Source organism: Malania oleifera, chromosome 9, assembly GCF_029873635.1.
Source record: "Malania oleifera isolate guangnan ecotype guangnan chromosome 9, ASM2987363v1, whole genome shotgun sequence".
NCBI classification, from domain to species: Eukaryota; Viridiplantae; Streptophyta; class Magnoliopsida; order Santalales; family Ximeniaceae; genus Malania; species Malania oleifera.
This window is the reverse complement of record NC_080425.1, coordinates 17158579-17170103: the sequence shown is the minus strand read 5'-3', so window position 1 is coordinate 17170103 and position 11525 is coordinate 17158579.

Genomic DNA, 11525 nt, shown 5'->3' with positions numbered 1-11525 from the left:
ATGCACTTATGGCTGGGGAGCGATTCACACCCCCGCGCAATAAATTCGAGCCAACCTACGGTCAACTCAAGCCCCTATAAGAAGGGATCTGGAGAAAAGGCCAAGGTAAGTGATTCAACACGATTCTACTATTGCATTCAGCCTCTTTAAAAGCGTTCCTTTCACTTAAGCATCGGAGTGATTCCCCGGAGTACACCCCGGGTCCTCCAAGCCTTTCTTTTCTTCCCCTTTCAGGTCAATAGAAGTCGAAGGAGCATCCTAGCAAATTTTACCCCGCAACAAATTTAAAACATTTTTGATAGTCATTTTTGGATTAAATATTTTATCACTTAACACATTTTAAGAATTTAGTTGAAATAAGGAGAGGAGGAAAATTATACAAGGCGGTCAACTAGTCCTTAACCTTCCATGTTTTTCCCAACCATGAAAAGTGTTTGGTGCTACCTCAATAGCGTTTGATCGATCCCTCAAAGTTGTCAACTAGTTCAATTAATTTTCAAAATTTGAATTCTTTTTTTATTAAATTGTCTGTTGACCCAAGGGTGCCAAGTGTCCTTGTTATTGTCACCTGTTAGACAATGAATAAAGTCATTATTAGTTAATGGTTATGGTAATTGAAATTTTGAACCAATGCATCCTAGTGGGGGATTGGGAGGATTTACGGAGAGAAGACTTGTTTTTTTGGGTGATTAAGAAGGGAACTTATATTTTGGGCATCTGAGAGACATCATTTTCTCTTAATCTTCTATTCAATCTTTAGGTGTGTGTAAATTTTCTAAGTATTCTTCCACTAGAAATATAGATCCTCTGGAATTCAATTCAATCCTATCACCTTCCTTTTTTTAACTCCTAAATTTTGTGTTGTAATTGTGTATAAATGTGCCATGTTATTGTGTTTTCCTTATGTGGTATAATTTTTTGAGTATTCTTTCAATTGAACTATTTGAAGATCTAACCGATTCCATATTAATAGTAAACAATATAGCCTACATGCACAACGAAATTCTAGTTGAGTGAAGAGGTCATGTGAGTCCTTTACATATAACACCTTAGCATGGTTAGATGATTATATCATGTGTGTTGGTTGACAATGGATTCGTTCTAAATATGTGTCCATATTCAACATTGGTGAAGTTGGAAATGGACAAGTCATTAATAAGAAAAAGCAGTTTGACACTTAGATCTTTTGATGGAACCATAAGAGAAATTATTGGTGAAATTGACTTGAATACTAAAATTGGCCCTTGCACTTTTGAGATTGTGTTCCAAGTGTCCGAAATTGAACCTTTTTTTTTTTTTTTTATCATAAGGGTAAATGTATTGATCAAAATGAGTATTTACATGGAACTCTGGGCATACCTAGGTATAGAGGGGGGGGGGAAATAATAAGCCCCATCAAAATTGCAAGCAATAAGTCGACACTCAGGAACACAAGAGTACCTGAGCAATCAAGGGGCCTTTTGGACCTTCTTTTAATATAATGTTAGGAAGACCTTGGATCCACATAGCTGGGGCAGTGCCATTTCCTTTACTTCAAAAGTCAAATTTTATTTTTGTGAGTTGAGGTGCAATCCCAAGAAGGGGGGAAGGGGGTGAATTAAATATTTAAAAATTTATGCAAGTACTTAAATGATGTTTGCTACGATTTCAAGCAAGTGATCTAACTACGCAAATGCAATCAATATTCACAACAAATATGAACAAATATAAATGTGCTCAATTTAAAGAGATTAGGGAAGAGGGAATAAAACCCGTATTTTTAAAAGGTTCGATCATCCTTGCCTCAAGTAACCCACTTGAGGATTCCACTATGTACTCCTTCAATAGGCGGATAAACCTCTCTTTTTTAGTAAGTGAAGATGCCTTTACAATCCCTTCTTCAATAGGCAGAGTTGCCTCTCTCCTTCACTAGGTGGAGAAGCCTCACTTCTTTACCTAGGTGGAGTTACCTCTCTCCTTCAATAGGCGGAGATGCCTCTCTCCTTCATTTGGCAGAGTCACCTCTCTCCTTCAATAGGAAGATATGCCTTTACAAAGTGGAATCAATAGAAATAGATGTATAAAGAATGCTCCAAACTTGAGCGGTTAAGTACAAAAAAAATACCAAACTAATACACTCTCGGTATGATTATGAATGAAGCTTAAGGAGTAACTAGAACATCTCTCTTCAATCAATAAATTTCAAGAAAAATTTATGAGCAAGAGAGTAAGTGTGCACTTGAAAGGTGAACTAGAAATGCAAAGTGCTTGAAAAAGATTTTCAATGAAGATCAAAAGTTTGGATGTTTATGATGGATGTATATCTTATTTAAAATAAGTTATAAACCTTGTATTTATAAGCAGGATGATGAACTAGCCATTTTATGACCGTTGGGCTATAAAAATAATTTATTATATTCAAAACTAGCTATTTTCTAGTCGTTGCAGTTTGAATCGCACAGATTCAGTGGCCCAAATTGGGATTCGATCGCCCGAATTCCTTAAAACTGGAATTTATGCAAGTAAGTAGCAACTAGGTTGCCCGATCTCTGAGGTTTGGTTGATTGAACTACCTAGCATATGAATTCTGCACGTCTAGTGGCAATACGACTTTCCTAAAACACCCTTCAATATTTAGAGCATAACTTTTGCTAGAGAACTCCAAAAAGGTCGATTTGGGTATCTACAGAAAGATAAGAAAAAATCCCACAACTTTTGTGTTGAAGATTTTTGAATATGGGAATATATCAATAAAGAAAATCGCACATCAAGGTGGTGGTAGAAAAAGGAGGGGATTTAGAGAATCTTGTTTTTGGGAGATAAGAAGGGATTGACTGAGTACCCTGCTTGAGTCGCTTGAACTTCCTAAAGCCTCAAGACCCTTGATTTTTCATTCCAAAAATGATTTTAACACTTTGAAATAATTTTTGCACATTTATAAAATAATTTTCAATGAAATATAGAGTGTCTAGGGTCTAATTAAGGTCACCTTTGAGCTTCTTCACATAATCAAGGATAGTGTACTCACATAGGTCTTATTTGCAATATACATAAGAAAAGTTCTCTTAATTCTTCAAGCTTGGTCTTCATGAGCTCCATGATCATAGCCATAGTCTTCAAGCTTAGTCTTTATAAGCTCCATTGATTATAGCCAAATACAATCATCTTGTTCGCTTCATGACTTCCAATTTGCATCTTGTTATTGTAACGACCTGGCCCTTTATACGGACGCAAGTGTCACTCATTCATACTAAGTATATGTACCTGTTCAAGATACGTAAACGACCCGCCCTAATCAGGGACATACACGTACAAATCATACATATTATCGATGTAAATGTCGAGAAAAAACATAAACATCCATTGGAATTTCTATTAAACTTATACCAGAGCTTACTAATACATCCACAATCACATAAACCCAAACATATAATAAATTTTGTTATTACAATCCTCCAGAAAAGAATTTCATCTAAGTTTAATACAGGATTCAAATGCTCATGTAAGCTAAACCAAAAATAGTCTCCCCAAGCCCTTTAGCCACTAAGATCGATGTACTGATGGACCTGAAAACAAAGGTTGTATAATAGGTTGAGACACCTCTCAGTAAGGAAGAAAGTGTTACAACAGTGTGTGATTGCATATATGCACATTTTCATACAAACTCATACATTTGAAGCATTTGTTTATAATACTATATCATATAACATATATCTACACATCAAGTATTTAAATCGATTATTAGAACACCCCCAGCTTAATATGACAATTTGCCTGTTTTACCCCGTGGCACAGGTTGTGCACTGATTGCCTCGGACAGTGTCCTATTTGTGCAAACAAAGCCGAACATCTTTATAGTTCGACCACCCCCTGGTTTATTTTTACCAGCAACTTACTAACTCCTCTCAGGTCGACCATCTAATATACCCATACTAATTTTCTCATGTATGGTTGCACTCTCAGCATCGGTACCTAGCCCTAGGAGTTTATTTCAACCCCCGAATAGGAGTATCTTTCAACCCCTTTTTACTGAAGTTTCTTTCAACTTCGTCACAAGTTGTGGTTCCAGTATCATATATACAATTTATAGAAAAATATAGTAACATGTGCAATTCCAGTATTTTCAATATTTCAGATAATCACATTGGGTTCAAATCGATGCCTTTCCACTCAATTTACCTCTTTTTGTTTATTGATTCAGCTCAGTGTTTTACTGGCCTCCGTTTTTCACATTCTCAGTATAACAAATTCGAACTTCGTTCCCATATCTATATCAATAGTATAGAAAATTCATACATTTCTCATTTCAACATATATCACACGATTTTAGTCCAAAACATCTGTTAAATGATATAAATCCAGTAAACATCATTTAAAAGGAAAAGTGCAGAATTCAAGCATCTCCTATTACAATATATATACAAATAAATGATTTTCGTAAGATTTGGAGATCATACGCCAAAATCCTCATTTTTACCAAAAATTGTAAAATCGTAAAACCGGCATTTATACTCGGTAGAATTTAGCAAATAAGCAGTTAAATCATACATAATAATATAAACTAGCTTTTTAGAGGTTTAGTTTTCCAAAAATGCTATTGTAATTAATTTCCCCTTACCTTAAACTCGAAACAAAACTTCATATGAAAACGATCCAAACCGACAACCCGGGATCTTGAAAACCTAAAACCACATAATAAAACCTTACTATAATTTTGACTACTATCCAAATATCCAATTACTACATGATCTTTTCCCTAATATTATGTTGTATGACCTTAAATGTAATACCTGCATTTTATCTAAAAGTCACCGTACTTCCTATCCACTAAGTATGAATAAAAGCAATATTCCCTTTGTTTTAGTTCACTCTGATGTGTGGGGTCCTTCTCCTATCTCTATTGGGTCCGGTGTTCATTGGTTTGTTATATTTATTGATGAATGTACTCGTATGACCTCGCTTTACTTAATGACCCATAAAGATGAAGTGTTACACATGTTTCAATCATTCCATGCAATGATCCAAACTCAGTTTTCAGCCAAGCTACGTGTTCTCCGCTCTGATAATGGTAGTAAATATGTTAATTAGCGCTTCTGCACCTACTTTCAACACCATGGACTTGTTCATGAGACATCGTGTCCTCAAGCTCCTCAGCAAAACGGCGTAGCTGAGCGGAAGAATCGCCATATTCTCAAAACTGCACGAGCTTTATTACATGGAGCTCATGTGCCAACTCGATACTAGTCTGATGTGGTGTCCACTTCTGTATACTTACTCAACAGACTACCCTCCAAAGTCTTAAATTTTAAGACTTCACTCCAAGTTCTGACGTCCCATGTCTCCCTACCTACAACCCTAATGCTTCCTCCTTGAGTATTTGGGTGTGTGGCTTATGTGCATCTTCACGAAAATCAATGAACCAAACTTGATCCGTGTGCTCTTCGTTGCCTTTCCTTAGGTTATGTCGTGCATTAGAAGGGCTATTGGTGTTAAGACCTAGAAAATAAAAAATAATTAAAATAATTAGAAAAAATAATAATAAATAAACAAATAAAAGAAATAGTATGAAAAAAATGATTAAGAAAATAAAATAAATAAAATAAGATTAATTATTAATTAATTAATCAATTAAATATTATTTAATTGAATTAATAAATTAATTAAACGTTATTTAATTGAATTAATTAAGTAAATTATATATATATATATATATATATATATATATATATATATATATATATATAAGGAAAAGGTGTATATATATGGTTAAAGTAATAAGTATATATATGTATATATATATATATATATATATATATATATAATGTAACGATTGAATTAAATTAATTGGATTTCAAATTGAAATCCAATTCAATTGAAATCCTTACCTCAGTTCACGCTCAAATCTCTCTGTCTCACTTCCCAGCATCTCCATCTCCGTCTCCATCCTTCTCTCTCTCTCCCTTCATTTCTCGACGGATATTTGGCTGATCAGGAAACGGAAGGTAGCGCTGGGTTCCTAGTTCCACTACCGACATTTCTACTGGAGCAGATTTGTCGTAGAAGCAACATAGGTACTATTCCTAGGGTAAGATAACTTTTTCCTAATTTCTCAATTTCTCTTTAAATCTGCCGCTAAATCGATGATCGGGCACCACCATGTGGTCCTAGTCGCGATTGTCATCATTTTGGCATGAATAAATTTTCAATTTACGTTTTCTAGTCCCCACTCCAAAGCAAGAGTGAGATTTGGGGAATTAGGTAAATTGGTTATATTTGAGGATATAACTATTTATTTGAAATTTATGGCTCTAGAAAATATTAAAATAATATTTTATTTAGGGTTAATTTAATGGAACAAGGATTTTTGATTCAGAGTTCGGGTGAGCACCACAAACATTTTTTGGGATCCTGCCGGCGTAGTTTAGGAAGTTAGGTAAGGGAAAATTATATATTAAATAAGGTTTTATGAAATAAAAGATAATGAATTATGTTATACTTATGTATATGTTTTGGTATAGGTTTTAAAATGTCAACCATGTAAATTATGTTTTTTTAGCCTAGGACCGCTTATTTAGCTATGTATATGTGAAAATGGACTGATGAAAGTGAAAAGTATTTTCTGAAAAATTATGTAAGAAATGGAAATTATATTTTCAGTATTTCAAATGCTAAATGTGAGTTTGCTTATTTTACAAGGAATATGTAGGAATTTTATTGCTAAATTGTGTGATATGAGTATATGTAAGTTATGTGCAAATATATATTAAATGTATGAGATACAAGCTAAGTAAGTAATGCATTGAGAATGAAATATGATATGAACTATGCTGCTTGTGTATGTTAATGCAATCATGTAAATGTAAGACAATTGAAAAGAGTCGTGTTAGCAGATTCTAGCGCATTTTTATGTGAACTAACTGATGACAGCTAAAAGGAGCTATGTTAGCAGATTCTAACACATTTCTATGTGGACTAACTGATGACGGCTAAAGAGCAGTTGTAATATGAGTGAATGAAATGAAAATATAATGAAATGACAATGGAATGAAATGTGAAATGTGAATGATGTAAATGGGAAATAGTCACTTAAAGTGAAATGAAATGTTAAAGTTATGAACATGAACAGATGTGAATGGTTAAATAATGATAGAAAGAATAATGTATTATGATATTAGAAGTATTTATTCTAATAGAATATGTTACAACTAGGGCGGGGCATATTTTTCGCCCGAGGGCTTGCTGAGAAAGGTGAGTGTGCTTATAGTATCAAATGTAGTAGTAGGCTGCATAACGCACTAGGGTAAAGGGAACCTACTTGTATAAGCAGGTAGATTTCCTTATCCTTGGGGCCTTCGCTGGTGAACCTTTGTTTGAACTGTGTGAGTACGAAATCAATCTAACACTAGAGGGCTTATTGAGTAAGGTGAGTGTAAGAACCCAAACCGTGATAAATGGGTTTAAATAAATAAGAGAGGGGCAAACTGGGAATTTGGCAGATTTCGTCGACGAAGCCTTTGTTCTTCTTGTCGACGAAATTTAGAGACTCTTCGACGAGGAGAAGCCAAGGAGTCTCGGAAAAATCGGTGATCTCAGATTCGTCGACGAGGTCACCGATTCATAGACGAAGGTAGTGGAAGATTCGTTGACGAAGGTACCATTTCGTCGGCGAAGTTGCCTGGGTCAAAGGGCTATAAATAGGATTTTCCTTTATTTCCTCACTAAGAAACTTCAAACATATCTCTCTCTCTCTTAAACTCTCCCTACTCTCTCTCTCTCTAAATTTCTTTGCCGATTGTTGATGGAATCGGAAATCTAAAGTTACCACGAGGATCGTGGAAGGATTCTCTACAATTTCTACGGATCGAAATCTCGTTTCGGAGATTTTTGGATTTTGGAAAAAAATCGAGGTAAGGCTCGGTTTTCAATTTTGATCTGGTAGATTTGTAGGTAATTGTCTTGTGAGCATATTCTGTATTGTGATTTGTAGATTTTAGAATTCGGTTCACTGGTTAGGGACCTTTGAGTTCAGGATTTGCTATTCGGGGAAAAGGTAAGGGGAGCTATGTTTATATTGGTTATTTTTGAAATCGGACTTGGTGGAAATGTGGTCCACGGTCTTGTGTGTGTTTTGACTACTCATTTTGGGGGGGGGGGGGGATCTAACGAGGAAAACTATGAGTTTTTCATTATTACAATTTTGGGAAAAAGGGGGCGACATTCTGAATTCCGAGTTTTATTAAAAATTAAGTATATGTGTGATTTATATTGAGATATTGGGATGGTTGTGCCTTGACTTTTTTAAACTATATTTGTTTGAAAAACCATGATTTAGATTACCAAATGGGTGTGGTTTTTTTGGTTATATGAGCATGCATGTGTGTGTGATATGTTGAAATGCTAGTAGGAACACGGTTCCGAATTGTTCCAGGTACTGAGAGTGTCCGACTCTATATCTGAGGGCGTGTATTTAACAGCTTGCCATGTGGGCAAGAGTGTCCGGCTCTATATCTGAGGACGTGAGCCTATTCCGGTAGATCAGGGCGAAGGGTGTGGATCCACCAGTTTAGTACCGGTACGATGCCATGGGAGTCGAGGACTAGCCATGTGCCGATGGCACTATGTTTGTGGGTTCGCTACGGGACAACGCCGTATGTCGCAGGCCAGCTTCAGGCCGATGGGTGTGACGACACCAGGATTGCTGATCATGTGTTTGTGTATGTGTGCGTGTATGCACTATGGACACTAGTACTGGAATGCATTTAATTGTGTGTATGTTGCATCATGATAACACTCAAATGCCACACACCGATATAACTTGTGTTCTTCCTTACTAAGAGGTGTCTCACCCCTGCTGTACGTACAATTTTACAGGTCCTTCAAGTAACCGGAACTAGCATCCTGGTGTAGGAAGCGTAGAGGCCAGTGTACAGTGTTTAGCGCTTGGGTAAGTGCTAGGACTATATTTTTGTTGGGTTGCCATTTTGAGTTGCGTTTTGATAGAGTTGTGTTTGGCTCGTGTGTAGACTCTGGTATGGTACTGTATATGATGTTATAGAATGACCTTTTTCCGCTACGTATATGATTGTGGTTGAATGTGTTTAGGGTGCCTAGGAACCCCACGGGGTCGGACCCTCATCCATTATACTGTATCTTTTGATGTTTTATCAGATACAGGGGCAGGTTAGTTACGTTAGTTACATTTGCACCCTTGGGTCCCATTTCGGGGTTCGAGGCCTGACATGAGTGCCTTGATATGCTTCAGTAGTGACCTTTGGGTTGCCAAATGTATCAGAGCAGAGGGGTGCTACTTTTATGGGCGCGTAATCACCCCTATCCTTGGGTAATCTCGTGGGTTAAATTTTTTGCATGTGATTGATTAGGTTCAGAGAATGATTTCAGAAATTATGTAAACGATTTTCAAATGTTAAATATTATGTTGTTATATAAACTTATGTTAGCCACACGCTGTTTTAATATATTGTTTCTTCCCTTACTAAGATGCGTCTCACCCGAATATAAATGTATCTTTTTTCAGGACCTCCTCGAGATCGAGCTTAAAGAGTTCGAGGTTTTATAGCATTTTTGAGAAATATAAGAAAAATGGTATAAACATTGATGTTTTTGGGAATGTAAATATTTTATGTTTTATGTCTTATGTTTTAAGGTTGATAAGTAAGGAATGGTTGTTAATACTGGATGTTTTTGGGGATATGTATCTATGTTGAATACAGGTGGATAGTTATTTTATTATGGTTGGTAGACAGGTATAGGAAAACTCTGGTATTATATGATTGAGGATTATATTTATGTTTTCCGCTGCGTATTGATTTATGGATTATTAGGATTTTATCAGGTATAACGCATTGAACCGGGTTTAAGGGTTCTGGGCGTTGCAATTGGTGCTATGATCCCTCTACCTGATGTACCTATGTGACTATGGATGTCACCTTCTTGGAGTCCGACACTTTTTTCTCGGCCTCCAATTCTACTATTCAGGGGGAGACACAAGATGAAGAGCAAAATTGGTTGCATTATGACTGGCCAAATAGTGAAACAGTGGCGGGTGAAGAACTAAGTCTAGGGCCAAGTTGAGCCCATAGATGAAGCACCAAGCCTAGGGTCAGTTGAGCCTACAGGGCCAGACAGGCCTACAAAGCAGAATACATCTTTAGGAAATAGTACACTTTTAAAAAATGAATCAAGCTTCCCCCCTTCCTTATTACCTGCAGACCCATCTCTTGAGAATAGCCTTGAGGTAAGCACTTTAGACATGCCTTCAAATACAAGTAACTTGAATACTACTACTGGATATACATCACCTTTCAGGGAAAATTGTGGCAAGCCACCGAATAAATACCCTTCTGATATTGAAGAGCGAAGATCATAGTATCCAATTTCCAACTACGTGTCTATCAAGAGATTATCCGAACCCCTTAGAGCATTTGTGCATGTACTTTCCTCAAGTCAAGTTCCAGCTGGAATTCAGGAAGCTTTTTCTAATCCAAAATGGACTCAGGCAATAAAGGAAGAAATGAAGGCATTACTAAAGAATGACATATGGACCATAGTTCGGTTACCTAAAGGGAAGAAAGCAGTAGGATGCAAATGGGTATTATCCATCAAACACAAAATAGACGGATCGGCCAAAAGGTACAGAGCAAGAATGGTGGCAAAAGGCTATACACAGATATATGGGGTAGACTATCAAGAGACTTTTTCACCAGTTGCAAAATTAAGCATTGTAAGGGTATTGTTATCTTATGCAGCTAACCTTGACTAGTCCTTACATCAATTTGATGTAAAAAATGTCTTCCTACACGACGATATTGGAGAAGAAGTGTACATAGATCTTCCTCCAAGCTACATACGACATCCACTGAAAACCAAGGTTGTGTGCAAATTGCAACGAGGACTATATGGATTGAAACAATCGCCTCGAGCGTGGTCAAGTAAAGCAACTCAAACCATACATTGTTTTTGAAGCACAAATTGGGTAAGGTAATCGTGTTGATAGTATATGTGGATGACATGATTTTCACAAGATATGATGAAGAAGAAATATCTAGATTACAGAAGGAGTTGGCCATCGAGTCTGAGATGAAGAACTTGGGAGGACTCAAGTACTTTCTGGGAATTGAAGTTACTAGGTCTAGACAAGGAATATTTATTTCCCAAAGGAAGTATGTGTTGGATTTATTAACTGAGGTAGGAATGTTGGAGTGCAAACCAGTTGATACTCCAAGTTCAAAACCACAAACTTAGAGAATACTTAGACCAAGTACCAACAGATAAAGGGAGGTACCAAAGGTTAGTTGGCAAACTTATATATCTCTTAAATACTCATCTAGACATTGCATATGTTGTAATTGTAGTTAGCCAACTCATGCATAATCCTAGTAAAGATCATATGGTAACTGTAACCCGAATACTGAGATACTTGAAGTCCTCGCCTAGGAAGGGACTTATGTTTTCAAATAATGGTCATTTAAGAATTAATGGCAATACAGATGTAAGTTGGGCTAGAAATATTTCATACAGAAGATCTA